This window comes from Macaca fascicularis, chromosome 1 (assembly GCF_037993035.2).
Source record: "Macaca fascicularis isolate 582-1 chromosome 1, T2T-MFA8v1.1".
In the NCBI taxonomy this organism is placed as follows: domain Eukaryota; kingdom Metazoa; phylum Chordata; class Mammalia; order Primates; family Cercopithecidae; genus Macaca; species Macaca fascicularis.
The window spans coordinates 118,806,823-118,825,082 of record NC_088375.1 but is presented as its reverse complement, the minus strand read 5'-3'; the positions used below and the strand labels follow the sequence as shown (position 1 = coordinate 118,825,082).

General features: G+C 39.6%; 1 pseudogene; it reads right to left on the bottom strand.

The window, feature by feature from the left end:
• Window positions 1–13,832: 13,832 nt before the first annotated feature.
• Window positions 13,833–14,716, bottom strand: LOC102131938 (tetraspanin-12 pseudogene; annotated as a pseudogene).
• Between the last annotated feature and the right edge of the window lie 3,544 nt (window positions 14,717–18,260).

Genomic DNA, 18,260 nt, shown 5'->3' with positions numbered 1-18,260 from the left:
AATCCTTGTATATGACAGAATTTTCCCAATTTTCTGCAAAACAAATTAATTATTTTGATTGAAAGTAATAATAATATAGGTGGCTAAAACTATATCAGAACAATAGTAACAAGGAAAATAACCTGTATGTTTATTTTTCAAATGAAAAGTAATAGTCCTAAAGTAACAGTTCCTTCCAGGCAGAGGAAGAAAGAGCATAATGAAGGACAAAGCTCAAGCAGAATGAACTGCATTTGCCTCAGTTTAAAGCATCTGAGTCTGAAAAGAAATTATGAACTCCACTAAAATTTTGACAAACTTTGGTCAGTTTTGATGGACCTGCTTTCTTGGTTAATTGATTAACGATTTCATTAACAATGTGAAAGGTTATTAATTATCATCTCTGCAATCTGCCTACAGATAAAAAATTCCATGTCTTAGAATAAGTTCCTGTGTCTTTGTTGACTTTATGATTATTTAAAAAAATAGAAGTACTAAGTTTCTGTGGAGCTGTATTATTTTCTTTGGTTTATTTTTTAATATTTTATTATAATTAAGTTAAGTTGCTAAATGTTGCTCCTCAGTCACCCAAGACCCTCTCTACATCAAGTGATCAATTCTCTTCCTACAACCTTCTTGAATTTGCTCTCCCAAGATCAGGCCCTACATTTAGAACAAATAAAAAGTAATATTTTCAGAATATTATTTATACCTAGAACTATTATTAAGATAACCCCGGGGCATGCCCAAGATGGCCAAATAGGAACAGCTCCAGTCTCCAGCTCCCAGCTTGAGCGACACAGAAGATGGGTGATTTCTGCATTTTCAGCTGAGGTACTGGGTTCATCTCACTGGGGCGTGTCAGACAGTTGGTGCTGGTCAGCGAGTGCAGCCCGACCAGCGAGAGCTGAAGCAGGGCGAGGCATCACCTCACCTGGGAAGCACAAAGGGGAAGGGAATTCCTTTTCCTAGTGATGGAAATTGAGACACACAACACCTGGAAAATCGGGTAACTCCCACCCTAATACTGCACTTTTCCAAGGGTCTTAGCAAATGGCACACCAGGAGATTATATCCCACACATGGCCCAGAGGGTCCCACACCCACAGAGCCTCCCTCATTGCTAGCATAGCAGTCTGAGATCTAACTGCAAGGCGGCAGTGAGGCTGGGGGAGGGGTGCCCACCATTGCTGAGGCTTAAGTAGGTAAACAAAGTCGCCAGGAAGCTCGAATTGGGTGGAGCCCACCACGGCTCAAGGAGGCCGGCCTGCATCTGTAGACTCCTCCTTTGGGGACAGGGCATAGCTAAACAAAAAGCAGCAGAAACCTTGGCAGAGGTAAATGCCCCTGTCTGACAGCTTTGAAGAGAGCAGTGGATCTCCCAGCACAGAGGTTGATATCTGAGAACAGACAGACTGCCTGCTCAAGTGGGTCCCTGACCCCTGAGTAGCCTAACTGGGAGACATCCCCCACTAGGTGCAGACCGACACCTCACACCTCACACGGCGGGGTACACCCCTGAGACAAAGCTTCCAGAGCAAGAATCAGACAGCAGCACTCACTGTTCAGCAATGTTCTATCTTCTGCAGCCTCCGCTGCTGATACCCAGGCAAACAGGGTCTGGAGTGGACCTCAACCAAACTCCAGCAGACCTACAGCTGAGGGTCCTGACTGTTAGAAGGAAAACTAACAAACAGAAAGGACACCCACACCAAAACCCCATCAGTACATCACCATCACCAAAGACCAAAGGCAGATAAAACCACAAAGATGGGGAAAAAGCAGTGCAGAAAAGCTGGAAATTCAAAAAATCAGAGCGCATCTCCCCCTCCAAAGGAACACAGCTCATTGCCAGCAACAGAACAAAGCTGGACGGAGAATGACTTTGATGAGTTGAGAGAAGAAGGCTTCAGCTGATGAAACTTCTCAGAGCTAAAAGAGGAACTATGTAACCAGTGCAAAGAAACTAAAAACCTTGAAAAAAGAATGGATGAATGGATAACTAGAATAATCAATGCAGAGAAGACCTTAAAAGAACTGATAGAGATGAAATCCATGACACGAGAACTACGTGACAAATACACAAGCTTCAGTAACCAACTCGATCAACTAGAAGAAAGAGTATCAGCAATTGAAGATCAAATGAATGAAATGAAGTAAGAAGAGAAGTGTAAAGAAAAAAAAGTAAAAAGAAATGAACAAAGCCTCCCAGAAACATGGGATTATGTGAAAAGACCAAATCTACATCTGATTGGTATGCCTGAAAGTGACAGGGAAAATGGAATCAAGTTGGAAAACACTCTGCAGCATATCACCCAGGAGAACTTCCCCAACCTAGTATGGCAGGCCAACATTCAAATCCAGGAAATACAGAGAACGCCACAAAGATACTCTTCAAGAAGAGGAACTCCAAGACACCTAATTGTCAGATTCACCAAAGTTGAAATGAAGGAAAAAATGTTAAGGGCAGCCAGAGAGAAAGGTTGGGTTAGACACAAAGGGAAGCCCATCAGACTAACAGCAGATTCTCGGCAGAAACTCTCCAAGCCAGAAGAGAGTGGGGACTGATATTCAACATCCTTAAAGAAAAGAATTTTCAACCCACAATTTCATATCCAGCCAAATTAAGTTTCATCAGTGAAGGAGAAATAAAATCCTTTACACACAAGCAAATGCTTAGAGATTTTGTCACCACCAGGCCTGCCTTACAAGAGATCCTGAAGGAAGCACTAAACATGGAAAGGAACAACTGGTACCAACCATTGCAAAAACATGTCAAAATGTAAAATCCATCGATGCTAGGAAGAAACTGCATCAACTAGCGAGCAAAATAACCAGCTAATATCATAATGACAGGATCAAGTTCACACATAACAATATCAACCTTAAATGTAAATGGACTAACTGGTCCAATTAAAACACACAGACTGGAAAATTGGATAAATAGTTAAGACCCATCAGTTTGCTGTATTCAGGAGACCCATCTCACATGCAGAGATACACATAGGCTCAAAATAAAGGGATGGAGGAAGATCTACCAAGCAAATGGAAAACAAAAAAAGCAGATATTGAAATCCTAGTCTCTGATAAAACAGACTTTAAACCGTCAAAGATCAAAAGAGACAAAGAAGGCCATTACATAATGGTAAAGGGATCAATTCATCAGGAAGAGCTAACTATCCTAAATAAATATGCACCCAATACAGGAGCACCCAGATTCATAAAGCAAGTCCTTAGAGACTTACAAAGAGACTTAGACTCCCATACAATAATAATGGGAGATTTTAACACCCCACTGTCAACATTAGACAGATCAATGAGACAGAAAGTTAACAAGGATATCCAGGAATTGAACTCAGCTCTGCACCAAGCAGACCTAATAGACATCTACAGAACTCTCCACCCCAAATCAACAGAATATACATTCTTCTCAGCACCACATCGCACTTATTCCAAAATTGACCACACAATTGGAAGTCAAGCACTCCTCAGCAAATGTAAAAGAACAGAAATTATAACAAACTGTCTCTCAGACCATGGTGCAATCAAATTAGAACTCAGGACTAAGAAACTCAATCAAAACTGCTCAACTACATGGAAACTGAGCAATCTGCTCTTGAATGACTACTGGGTACAAAACGAAATGAAGGCAGAAATAAAGATGTTCTTTGAAACCAATGAGAACAAAGATACAACATACCAGAATCTCTGGGACACATTTAAAGCAGTGTGTAGAGGGAAATTTATAGCACTAAATGCCCACAAGAGAAAGCAGGAAAGATCTAAAATTGACACCCTAACATCACAATTAATAGAACTAGAGAAGCAAGAGCAAACACATTCAAAAGCTAGCAGAAGGCAAGAAATAACTAAGGTCAGAGCAGAACTGAAGGAGATAGAGACACAAAAAACCCTCCAAAAAATAAATGAATCCAAGAGCTGGTTTTTTGAAAAGATCAACAAAATTGATAGACCACTAGCAAGACTAATAAAGAAGAAAAGAGAGAAGAATCAAGTAGATGCAATAAAAAATGATAAAGGGGATATCACCACTGACCCCACAGAAATACAAACTACCATCAGAGAATACTATAAACACCTCTACGCAAATAAACTAGAAAATCTAGAAGAAATGGATAATTTCCTGGACACTTACACTCTCCCAAGACTAAACCAGGAAGAATCCCTGAATAGACCAATAGTAGGCTCTGAAACTGAGGCAATAATTAATAGCCTACCAACCAAAAAGTCCAGGACCAGACGGATTCACAGTCGAATTCTACCAGAGGTACAAGGAGGAGTTGGTACCATTCCTTCTGAAACTATTCCAATCAATAGAAAAAGAGGGAATCCTCCCTAACTCATTTTACGAGGCCAACATCATCCTGATACTAAAGCCTGACGGAGATACAACAAAAAAAAGAGAATTTCAGACCAATATCCCTGATGAACATCAATGCAAAAATCCTCAATAAAATACTGACAAACTGAATCCAGCAGCACATCAAAAAGCTTATCCACCATGATCAAGTGGGCTTCATCCCTGGGATGCAAGGCTGGTTCAACATACACAAATCAATAAAGGTAATCCAGCATATAAACAGAACCAAAGACAAAAACCACATGATTATCTCAATAGATGCAGAAAAGGCCTTTGACAAAATTCAACAGCCCTTCATGCTAAAAACTCTCAATAAATTCAGTATTGATGGAATGTATCTCAAAATAATAAGAGCTATTTATGAAAAACCCACAGCCAGTATCATACTGAATGGGCAAAACCTGGAAGCATTCCCTTTGAAAACTGGCACAAGACAGGGATGCCCTCTCTCACCACTCCTATTCAACATAGTGTTGGAAGTTCTGGCTAGGGCAATCAGGCAAGAGAAAGAAATCAAGGGTATTCAGTTAGGAAAAGAAGAAGTCAAATTGTCCCTCTTTGCAGATGACATGATTGTATATTTAGAAAACCCCATTGTCTCAACCCAATATCTCCTTAAGCTGATAAGCAACTTCAGCAAAGTCTCAGGATACAAAATCACTGTGCAAAAATCACAAGCATTCCTATACACAAATAACAGAGAGCCCAATCATGAATGAACTCCCATTCACAATAGCTTCAAAGAGAATAAAATACCTAGGAATCCAACTTACAAGGGATGTGAAGGACCTCTTCAAGGAGAACTACAAACCACTGCTCAGTGAAATAAAAGAGGACACAAACAAATGGAAGAACATACCATGCTCATGGATAGGAAGAATCAATATTGTGAAAATGGCCATACTGCCCAAGGTAATTTATAGATTCAATGCCATCCCCATTAAGCTACCAATGACTTTCTTCACAGAATTGGAAAAAACTGCTTAAAAGTTCATATGGAACCAAAAAAGACCCCGCATTGCCAAGACAATCCTAAGCAAAAAGAACAAAGCTGGAGGCATCATGCTACCTGACTTCAAACTATACTACAAGGCTACAGTAACCAAAACAGCATGGTACTGGAACCAAAACAGAGATATAGACCAATGGAACAGAATAGAGCCCTCAGAAATAATACCACACATCTACAGCCATCTGATCTTTGAAAAACCTGAGAGAAACAAGAAATGGGGAAAGGATTCCCTATTTAATAAATGGTGCTGGGAAAATTGGCTAGCCATAAGTAGAAAGCTGAAACTGGATCCTTTCCTTACTCCTTATATGAAAAGTAATTCAAGTTGGATTAGAGACTTAAATGTTAGACCTAAAACCATAAAAACCCTAGAAGAAAACCTAGGTAATACCATTCAGGACATAGGCATGGGCAAGGACTTCACGTCTAAAACACCAAAAGCAACGGCAACAAAAGACAAAATTGACAAATGGGATCTAATTAAACTAAAGAACTTCTGCACTGCAAAAGAAACTACCATCAGAGCGAATAGGCAACCTCCAGAATGGGAGAAAATTTTTGCAATCTACTCATCTGACAAAGGGCTAATATCCAGAACCTATAAAGAACTCAATCAAATTTACAAGAAAAAAACAAACAACCCCATCAAAAAGTGGGCAAAGGATATGAGCAGACACTTCCCAAAAGATGACATTCATACAGCCAACAGACACATGAAAAAATGCTCATCATCACTGGCCATCAGAGAAATGCAAATCAAAACCACAATGAGATACCATCTCACACCAGTTAGAATGGCAATCATTAAAAAAACAGGAAACAACAGGTGCTGGAGAGGATGCAGAGAAATAGGAACACTTTTACACTGTTGGTGGTACTGTAAACTAGTTCAACCATTGTGGAAAACAGTGTGGTGATTCCTCAAAGATCTAGAACTAGAAATACCATTTGACCCAGCCATCACATTACTGGGGATATACCCAAAGGATTATAAGTCATGCTGCTATAAAGACACATGCACATGTGTGCTTATTGTGGCACTATTCACAATAGCAAAGACTTGGAATCAACCCAAATGTCCATCAATGACAGACTGGATTAAGAAAATGTGGCACATATACACCATGGAATACTATGCAGCCATAAAAAAGGATGAGTTCGTGTCCTTTGTAGGAGCATGGATGCAGCTGGAAACCATCATTCTCAGCAAACTATCACAAGAACAGAAAGCCAAATACCACATGTTCTCACTCATAGGTGGGAATTGAACAATGAGATCACTTGGACACAGGAAGGGGAACATCACACACTGGGTCCTATTGTGGGGAGGGACATGGGGGGGAAGGATAGCATTAGGAGATATACCTAATGTAAATGACGAGTTAATGGGTGCAGCACACCAACATGGCACATGTATACATATGTATCAAACCTGCACATTGTGCACATGTACCCTAGAACTTAAAGTATAATAATAATAAAAAAAAATGCTGGTGAGGATGTGGAGAAAAGGGAACAGGTACACTGTTGGTGGGAATATAAATTAGTACAACCACTGTGGAGAACATTTGGAAGTTCCTCAAAAAAACTTAAATAGAGCTACTATATGATCCAGCAATATACTGCTAGGTATATACCCCAAAGGAAAGAAATTAGTATATCAAAGAGTTATCTGTACTCCCATGTTTATTGAAGCAGTGTTCACAATAGCCAAGATTTGGAAGCAACCTAAGTGTCCATCAACATATGAATAAAGAAAATATCGTAGTTAATCACAATGGAGTACCATTCCGCCAAAAGAAAGAATAAGATCCTGTTTTTTGCAACAACATTGTTGGAACTGGAGGTCATTATGTTAAATGAAATAAGCCAGGAACAGAAAGATAAACTTTGCATGTTCTCACTGATTTGTGGGAGGTAAAAATTAAAACAATTAAACTCAGAGAGAGTATAAGGATGGTTACCAGAGGCTGCAAAGGGTAGTGGGGTAGGTAGGCGGGAAGTCAGGGTGGTTAATGGGTACAAAAAAATAGAAAGAATGAATAAGATCTAGTATTTGTTAGCATAACAGTGTCACTATAGTCAAAAATAAATGTACATTTAAAAATAACTAGAAGAGTATAATTGGATTGTTTGTAACACAAAGGATAAATGCTTGAGGTGGTAGATACATTTACCCTGATGTGATTATTATGCACTGCATGCCTGTATCAAAATACCTCAAGTAACCCACACATATTTACACCTGTTGTATACCCACAAAAATTAGAAATTAAAATTTTAAAATTTTAAAAACCAAAAAAAAAAAAAAAGGATAACCCCAAGGGCCCATGGAAAATAGCCATAATTCTTTTATTTTACCTTATAACTAAGAGTGATGTTAGAAATAATTAGGTTCATTTGGCATGCTTCATATTTCTTAACCAGCTCAGCATTTATTGTAAGAGCTGCAGAGGAGCCTGGGTGAGGTGCCTCACACCTGTAATCCCAGCACTTTGGGAGACTGAGGCAGGTAGATCACCTGAGGTCAGGAGTTTGACCACTCTGGCCAACACAGTGAAATCGCCTCTCTACTAAAAATACAAAAATTAGCCAGGCATGGTGGTGGATACCTGTAGTCCTGGCTACTCAGGAGGCTGAGGCAGGAAAATCTCTTGAACCTGGAAGATGGAGGTTGCAGTTGGCTGCCGAGATCACACCAGCCTGGGCAACAGAGGAGGACTCTGTCTCAAAAAAAAAAAAAAAAAAAAAAAAAAGTCGGGTGCAGTGGCTCATGCTTGTAATCCTAATCCTAGCACTTTGGGAGGCCAAGGCGGGCAAATCACCTCAGGTCAGGAGTTCGAGACAAGCCTGGCCAACATGGTGAAATCCCATCTCTACCAAAAATACAAAAAATTAGCCAGGTGTGGTGACTCAAGGCTGTAATCCCAGCTACTTGGGAGGCTGAGGCAGGACAATCACTTGAACTCAGGTGGCAGAGGTTGCAGTGAGCTGAGATGGTGCCACTGCACTCCAGCCTGGGTGACAGTGCAAGACTCTGTCTCAAAAAAAAAAAAAACAACAAAAAACAAAACACTGCAGAGGAAGAATTATTAAATCATAGAAAACACTTAGCCCTCCCTGAATTAAGTTTGAATAGGTGAAATATTGTTAACAAAACTATTTCAAAAACAATATGCTTTATGTGAAGGCCCTGGAGATTTTTCAGTGTGTTCACTATGTTTTTATCCTCAAGGAAAAATGTTGATCAAATGTATATAAAATAGTTATAGGCCAGGCATGGGACTCACACCTGTAATCCCAGCACTTTGGGAGGCTAAGACAAGAGGATTGCTTGAGTCCAGGAACTGAAGAACAGCCTGGGGAATATGGTGAGACACCATCTCTACAAAAAAATAATAATTAGCCAAGTATGGTGGCTCGCGCCTTTTTTCCCAGCTACTCAGGAGACTGAGGTGGGAAGATTGCTTGAGTACAGGAGGTTGAGACCACAGTGAGCTGGGATTATGCCACTCCACTTCAACTTGGGTGACAGAGTGAGACCCTGTCTCAAAAAAAAAAAAAAAAAAAAAAAAAAAGTTCTGTATTGTACCCCAATGGGGAATTTTACTTTCCTTTCTTATGATATAATTGGCCTCATCCTTCTAGTGTTTCTCATCTACAAATACTTTTTGTTTTACTCTGATTCTTGCCAAACAGCTAAAAGGCTTTTAGAAGCTGTGTTTTCAACTAAGGAAAGTTTCAGAGCCCCATGGAAAGGTTTGCATCAATAATTTTCAACTATTGATATTTGATATGGTTTGGCTCTGTCCCCACCCAAATCTCATCTTGTAGCTCCCATAATTCTCACCTGTTGTGGGAGGGACCCAGTGAGAGACAACTGAATCATAGGGGTGGGACTTTCCTGTGGTGTTCTCATGATAGTGAATAAGTCTCACGAGACCTGATAGTTTTAAAAACAGGAGTTTCTGTGCACAAGCCCTCTCTCTTTGCCTGCCACCATCCATGTGAGATTTGACTTGCTCCTCCTTGCCTTCCTCAATGATTGTGAGGCCTCCCCAGCCATGTGGAACTGTAAGTCCATTAAACCTCTTTCTTTTCTCAGTCTTGGCTATGTCTTTATCAGTAGCATGAAAACAGACTAATATAGTAAATTGGTACCAGGAGTGGGGTGGTGCTGAAAAGATTTCTGAAAATGTGGAAGCGACTTTGGAACTGGGTAACAGGCAGAGGTTGGAACAGTATGGAGGAAGAGAGAAAAATATGGAAAGTTTGGAACTTCCTAGAGACTCAATGAATGGCTTTGACAAAAATGCTAATGGTGATATGAACAATATGGACCAGGCTGAGGAGGTCTCAGATGGAGATGAGGAACCTGTTGGGAACTGGAGTAAAGGTGACTGTTGCTATGTTTTAGCAAAGAGACTGGTAGCATTTTGCCCCTGCCCGAGAGATTTGTGAAACTTTGAACTTGAGAGAGATGATTTCGGGCATCTGGCAGAAGAAATTTCTAAGCAGCAAAGCATTTGAGAGGTGACTTTGGGTGTTGTTAAAAACATTCAGTTTTATAAGGGAAGCAGAGCATTAAAGTTTGGAAAGTTCACAGCCTGACGATACAATAGAAAATAAAAACCCATTTTTTGAAGAGAAACTCAAGCCTGCTGCATAAATTTCCATAAGCAATGAGTTAATTAATGAATGTTAATCCCCAAGCAATGGGGAAAATGTCTCCAGGCATGTCAGAGGTCTTCACAGCAGCCCCTCCCATCACAGGCTTGGAGGCCTAGGAGAAAAAGATGGCTTCCCAGGCCGGGCCCAGGGTCCCTCTGTTGTGTGCAGTCTAGGGACTTGGTGATCTGCATTGCAGCCACTCCAGCTGTGACTAAAAGGGGCCAAGGTACAGCTCGGGCTGTTGCTTCAGAGGGTGGGAGCCCCAAGCCATGGCAGCTTCCATGTGGTGTTGAGCCTGTAAGGGCAAAGAAGTCAATAATTGAGGTTTGGGAACCTCCACCAAGATTTCAGAGGATGTATGGAAATGCCTGGATGCCCAGGCAAAAGTTTACTGCAGTGGTTGGGCCCTCATGGAAAACCTCTGCTAGAGCAGTATGGGAGGGAAATGTGGGATCAGAGCCCTCAAGCAAGTCGCTACAGAGGCACCACCTAGTGGAGTTTCGAGAACTGGGCCACCGTCCCCCAGACCCCAGAATGGTAGATCCACTGACAGTTTGCACTGTGCACCTGAAAAAGCCGCAGACACACAATGCCAACCCATGAAAGCAGCCAGGAGGAGGGCTATAACCTGCAAAGTCACATGGTCGAAGTTGCCCAAGACCATACAAAACCACCTCTTGCATCAGCGTAGCCTGGATGTGAGACATGGAGTCAAAGGCACTTTAAAATTTGACTGCTGGGTTGGTTTTTGGACTTGCATGGGGCCTGTAGCCCCTTTGATTTGACTAATTCCTCTCATTTGGAATGGCTGTATTTACCCAATGCCTGTACCCCCACTGTATCTAGGAAGTAACTAACTTGCTTTTGATTTTACAGGTTCATAGGTGGAAGGCACTTGCGTTGTCTCAGAAGAGACTTTGGACTGTGGACTTGTGAGTTAATGCTGGAATGTGTTAAGACTTCGGGGCACTGTTGAGAAGGCATGATTGGTTTTGAAATGTGAGGACATGACATTTGGGAGGGGCTGAGGCAGAATGATATGGTTTGACTCTGTGTCCCCACCAAAATCTCATCTTGTAGCTCCCATAATTCCCACGTGTTGTGAGAGGGGCCTGGTAGGAGATAACTGAATCATAGGGTCGGCACTTTCCTATGCTGTTCTCATAATAATGAATAATTCTCACGAGATCTGACGGTTTAAAAAATGGGAGTTTCTGTGCACAAACTCTCTTCTCTTATCTGCCACCATATGAGATGTGCCTTTCACCTTCTGCCATGATTGCAAGGCCTCCTCAGCCACATGGATGGTACTGTGAGTCCATTAAACCTCTTTCTTCTTTAAATTGACCAGTCTTGGGTATGTCTTTATCAGCAGTATGAAAACAGAGTAATACAATATTTCAAAGAATAGATTCTTGAATACATAATTCCAAGATTACACTGCTTAGAGAACCTCAGACTCTACCAGTGGGCTAAGCAGAATTTCCATGGCTAGTTTTACTCAGGAAGCAAACAGCTTTATGAAGGCAAACTACTACTAATGGAAAACCCAGTAGCAAAGAGTTAATGACATTATTACATTAAGTCTCCCTTTCTCCAGGTTTTTTTTTTTATCTTTCCTGAATTTTTTGTTTTGTTTTTGGCCAAACAAACTTTTTGATCAAAAAGTTATTCTCCACTGGTAGCAGCAATAATTGAGAATTTGGTTTTATGCACTCACAATTTGGGTTATTTTTCTGGATAGATGACCGACATCTGTTCTCTTTTGAGAGAGATGACAATCCCATTTGACACCCTTTTCCTTTATTTGTCCACTTTTATCTGAAATCAACTAAGTATTTGAGGCACACTGAGAAGAAAAAGAGATTTTTTATATCTGTACTTGTGACATTTTTGTTTTGGTGTCTATTTTTTGTTACTCTCTAGAAAGCATTTATTAACACTTAATTTTCTTTCTGTATTCTGGAAAATAAACATAATACACAAAATGCAACAAAATGCCCTCTTCCCATTTCAAATAAATATAATTTGCTCTTGCAAAAAGAGGTAATAATCTGTGTAATTCACCACAGTATATATGTTAGTCCGTTTTCACACTGCTATTATAAAAATACCTGAGACTGGGTAATGTATGAAGAAAAGAGGTTTAACTGACTCACAGTTTCACAGGCTTAACAGGAAGCATTGCTGGGAGGCCTCAGGAAACTTACAATCATGGCAGCAGGAGAAGGGGAAGCAAGCATGTCTTACCATGGCAGAGCAGGAGAGAGAAAGTACGTGAGGGTGTAAGTGCCACACACTTTAAAAAAATCTGATGTTGTCAGAATTCACTCACTATCACGAGAACAAAAGGGAAGTCCACCCCCATGATTCAATCACCTCCCAGCAGGCTCTTCCTCCAACACTTGGGGATTACAACTTGACATGAGATCTGGGTGGGGGCATAGAGCCAAACCATATCAACATACTATCAGGGAAATAAGGATAATCTCTAGTTAAATGGTCACTTATTTTAATGACTCTCACAAGCATTTTTTTTCTGGAGAAAAAGAACACCATTGTCTGTGGGATTATATTGACTTGGAGACTGTTGCTTCTTGTTTGGAGAAGGCAAATATAAACTCTCTTAAAAAGCATTTAGTGTCCACCAGGCACAGTGGTTCATACCTGTAATCCCAGCTCTTTGGGAAGCCAAGATGGGAGGATCACTTGCGGCCAGGAGTTTGAGATTACAGTGAGCTCTGATTTTTATGCCACTGCACTCTACCTGAGTGACAGAGGGAGACACTATCTTTAAATATATGTAATAAATTTAAAATTCATGTGTGTGTTTAGTGTCAAAAAGAATCTTAGTTTGGGAGAAAAATAGCATCCAGGTATTTGCTAAATCAACTAAATTGTGTGATAACTTTCATGTTAATACTTCCTAGAGACCAGACCACATTCTGAATAATGAATCCTGTGTATCACACTGGTAATTTTCAAAATTAGTGGTTAAGTATTTGAATTCACAATTATGCATGTACTATTATATAAACCCAAAACAGAATTTTAAAACTCCGTTGACAGAAAAGGCTAAAAATAATGGTGCTATACAGGACAAATTTATCTTTTTTACAATTGTTATTATTAACATTATAAGAACCGAAATCTATTGAATTATAAAGACTTCACACAGGCTTATAAATGCATATGTCCCTGATTACTTTAAGACAATGTATTAGTTTGCTCTTACAAGTGGTAAGAATATTTTAGTAACCAGCAAAAATCACATGTAGGTATTCACATTCACCAATCTTAAAAGTTTTCTTTTGTGTAATCTATTCACACTCAAAAGCATATATCACCAAGTAATAAAAGTCATTATTACTGTTTGCCTTCTTATGTTAGCAGTTGATTGGTACTTTATATACTACCTGGTAGAAGTAAATCAACATTTACTGTAGTTCCAGTCCCACCATATGTGGCTTATCTACATGGATGCAGAAATGTTGATCAAACCATGCTACCTCAAAACATAACTGTGTTCTGTAAAAAGTCTTACACAGGCTATAAAGTGGGTATTACATCTGTCCTAAGCATTATAAAGGGCATCAATTAGTGTCCAGCTGGTGACATAACATAATAACTTTTTTCTTCATTTATAAGGGTAGAAAATTATATGCCCAGGCATTCTTTTATAGCAACATGTTTATTTCTACAAATTTCTGAAACAGTTAAGTGTGTACTCAAAAATTCACAAGTCCAATAAAACAAGTTTGTAGTTTCCTTCTTTGGCATTCTTAGTGTTTACTCCATTTCAAAGGGTGTATTAAAGTTGTTTGCCAAGGATATATGTTCAAAGATCCTTGACAGGCTTGGTTTCGACAGTTTTACTGAGTGACATGGGTTGCTGAGAGGAGCTTCAGGAATATCATTTGGTCTGTCTCAGGCTCCCTTCTCTCATAATACAGAGCCCAGAGCTAAGTCGTGGTGAGAATCATGGCCAGGTTTATGTCACTTTAATGGAAATTCCCAGAAACCTTAGCGCCTGTGATTGTTTGGTTCCTTTCAAAAGGAAACATTTTTCTTCCCACAATCCTCTTGATAAAGGTCACTGAGATCTTCCTGGTGGGTTTGTTTGGAACATCCTGGGAATTCTCTAGCATAGCAGGATTCTGGGGGCTAGTCCGTCTCTGTCATTTCCAACTAGTCATTGAAACATACCACTCCACAACACTTAAACTCCCACTGAAAACCTTCCAACCATGAGTAAGCCACTGGTATCCAGGTAAGTCATATTTGCCACTCTGACTTTCAAAGTGACTACATCTAACCACTGTACTGGAATCACTTCTCTTCATATGTCCAAATGCCACTAGCCAGATCTGCACAAAAAATGACAAGTAAACTTCCAAAGTACCACGCAAGCAGCACAGGATTTTTTCTCTGTTCCACAATATCCTGACATCCCCACAATAATAAGGAAAAGAGCAAATAGCAATCATGACCAGGTGAGTCATAGGAAAGTAGGTCAAGATATCCTCTCCTCCACCTTGTTTCTACAGTTAAAGTCAGAACATTATTAGGTAGTCCCTCATCTAAGCAAAAACTGCCAACACGCTGATGAACATTAACCAAAAAAGCAAATTGAGGGCAGAGAGCAGGCAGTGCATGGAATCTTCTCTGGCCATTATGAGCCCCAGGAGGGAGAAGCCCCCCTCCTCTCACCAGATTATATCCTCATTGTCAAAACAGCAGCAATCATCAGCCCTGGGTTTCATGCCCTACTTCAATCAGACAGTTGGGGTGCATGGCAGAGGCTCATGGGGGCAAGAATGCTTCTCCTGGATTTCTGTTTATTCTTGAAGGTGAAAGTGCTCTGTGTGTCTTTATATGTCTAATTCAGAAAGGCCTTTATCTCTTGTTGTAAGAGTGTGCAATGATTTTCTATCTTTGGAAGGCTCAAGGTCTCCATGAGTTTGCAGTCAAGTCACTGGCCAGGGCTGCAGTCTCATATGAAATCTCAACTGGGGAAGAATCCACTACCAAACTCACTCATGTGGTTGTCAGATGGACTCAGTTCATCATGGACTATTAGGCAGTGGTCTTCAGTTTCTCACTGGCTGTTGGCCAAAAGCCTCTCTCACTTTCTTGCTACATGAGCCTCTCCATAGGGCAGGTCACAACATGGCAGAAGGCTTCCCTCAGAATGCGTGAGCCAGGGAGTGAGAGAGAGCACCCAAGAAGGAAGTCACAGTCTTTTTGAACCTAATATCAGAAGTGACACCCCATCACTTCTGCCATAGATGATTCATTAGAAGTAAGTCAATACATGAGCTCACACTCAAGAAGAGAACATTACACAAAGGTGTGAATACCAGGAGTCAGGATCACTGTTGATCATTAGAGGCTGCCTACCCCAGACCTCAAAGAGCATTTATATATGTGGATTATAACTGTCAGTATTATCCACATTGGAAATTAAAACTAAGACATTTTTAATATTCTCATTTATTGATTGATTCATTAAAGATAGCAATGATAAATCCATTGCACGTTAACATAAATAACATTTTAGTATTATTATATTGTTTTTTGGCCTCATGGACTCCTGAGAGAGAACTGCTCTTTAAGTGTCAATTTGTTTCAGAATATGAAAGCACATAATGCAAGTCAAAACTTATAAAATTAAATTTATTTGCTTTGGTTTAATATACCCACATATGAAATAAAAGCTATGAAATGTGTTAAAATTATAGCAAAATTCACTGCATGTTGATAGGTTTACTTCTTGCTTTACTAACAAATGCATTTATTTGCCTATAACATGAAAGACCGTTCCTTATCTTCTTTATAATCTACCTATATTAAAGGTTCTGGGTCTTACCAAAATAATTTTCTGAACTTTATATTGACTTTATCAAGACTTTTATTAAAAATAACAACAACCAAACGAAGATTCTTCACTTACAGAATAACTAAGTTGTTTTTCAATTCATGTCACCTTCTATGTTTACTTTTAAATATTTTATTGTCTTTTTGATTAAATACTTAGCCAAGTACAGTTTCTCAGTTACCCGGGAGACTATCTTAGCCCAGTGTCCAAATTTCCTCTTACAAATTCTTTTTGTAGCTAGTCAAAATTGGATTCTAAATACAGAAAAAAAAATAAAACTTTCAGGATCTCTCTTATACCTAAAACTATTTTTCTAGTTCCTTGGAAAATCACAAAGATTTATTCTTTTAGCTTATAAAAAGAAAGATATTAGAAATAATTAGTTTTTTTTTTTTTCTTTTTGAGATGGAGTCTTGCTCTGTTGCCAGGCTGGAGTGCAGTGGCACAATCTCGGCTCACTGCAACCTCTGCCTCCCGGGTTCAAGTGATTCTCCTGCCTCAGCCTCCTGGGTAGCTGGGACTATAAGCATGTGCCACCAAACCCAGCTAATATTTTTTGTATTTTTGGTAGAGACGGGGTTTCACCAGGTTGGCCAGGATGGTCTTGGTCTCCTGACCTCATGATCCTCCCAAAGTGCTGGGATTACAGGCGTGAGCCACCATGCCCAGCCAGAAATAATTAGATTTATTTGATGTCCGTCTATTATAACAGTTACATGGAAAGAGTTGTCAAATCAGAAAAGACACCCAATCTGCCCTAGGCTAAATTTGCATAGGTAAATGCATAGGTAAAATGATATGCAAATGCATACATTTGCATAGGTAAAATGATGTTTGTATAAATATTTCCAAAATTATATATTATATGAGAACTCCCTGGATATTTCTCAATATTCCTTGCTACTGTAATATAATTTTTTCTCTTTTTTATTGTTATTATACTTTAAGTTCTAAGGTACATGTGCAGAACATGCAGGTTTGTTACATAGGTATACATGTGCCATGTTGGTTTGCTGTACCCATCGACTCGTATTTACATTAGGTGTTTCTCCTAATGCTATCCCTCCCCCAGCCCCCATCCCACGACAGGTCCCAGTGTGTGATATTCCCCTCCCTGTGTCCATGTGTTCTCATTGAACAATGAGAACACATGGACACATGTGTTATGAATGAGAACAAGTGGTTTGGTTTTCTGTCCTTGTGATATTTTACTGAGAATGATGGTTCCATCTTCATCCATGTCCCTGCAAAGGACATGAACTCATCCTTTTTTATGGCTGCATAGTATTCCATGGTGTGTATGTGCTACATTTTCTTTATCCAGTCTATTATTGATGGACATTTGGGTTGGTTCTAAGTCTTTGCTATTGTGAATAGTGCTACAATAAACATACGTGTGCATGTGTCTTCACAGTCGCATGAGTTATAATCCTTTGGGTGTATACTCAGTAATGGCATTGCTGGGTCAAATAGTATTTCTATTTCTAGATCCTTGAGGAATTGCCACACTGTTTTCCATAATGGTTGAACTAATTTACACTCCCACCAACAGTGTAAAAGCATTCCTATTTCTCCACATCCTCTCCAGCATCTGTTGTTTCCTGACTTTTTAATGATCACCATTCTAACTGGCATAAGATGGTATCTCATTGTGATTTTGATTTGCATTTCTCTGATGACCAGTGATGATGAGAATTTTTTGATATGTCTGTTGTCTGCATAAATGTCTTCTTTTGAGAAGTGTCTGTTCATATCCTTTGCCCACTTTTTGATGGGGTTGTTTATTCTTATATTGTAAATTTGTTTAAGTTCTTTGTAGATTCTGGATATTAGCCCTTTGTCAGATGAGTAGATTGCAAAAATTTTCTTCCATTCTGTAGGGTGTCTGTTCATTCTGATGATAATTTCTTTTGCTCTGAAGAAGCTCTTTAGTTTTAGATCTCATTTGTGAATTTTGGCTTTTGTTGCCATTGCTTTTGTTATGTTAGTCATGAAGTCTTTGCCCATGCCTATGTCCTGAATGGTATTGCCTAGGTTTACTTCTTGGGTTTTTACAGTTTTAGGTCTTACATTTAAGTATTTAATCCATCTTGAATTAATTTTTGTATAAGGCGTAAGGAAGCAATCCAGTTTCAGGTTTCTACATTTGACTAGCCAGTTTTCCCAGCACCATTTATTAAATAGGGAATCCTTTCCCCATTCCTTGTTTTTGTCAGATTTGTCAAAGATCAGATGGCTGTAGATGTGTGGTGTTATGTCTGAAGCCTCTGTTCTGTTCCATTGGTCTATCTCTCTGTTTTGGTAGACAGTACCATGCTGTTTTGATTACAGTAGCCTTA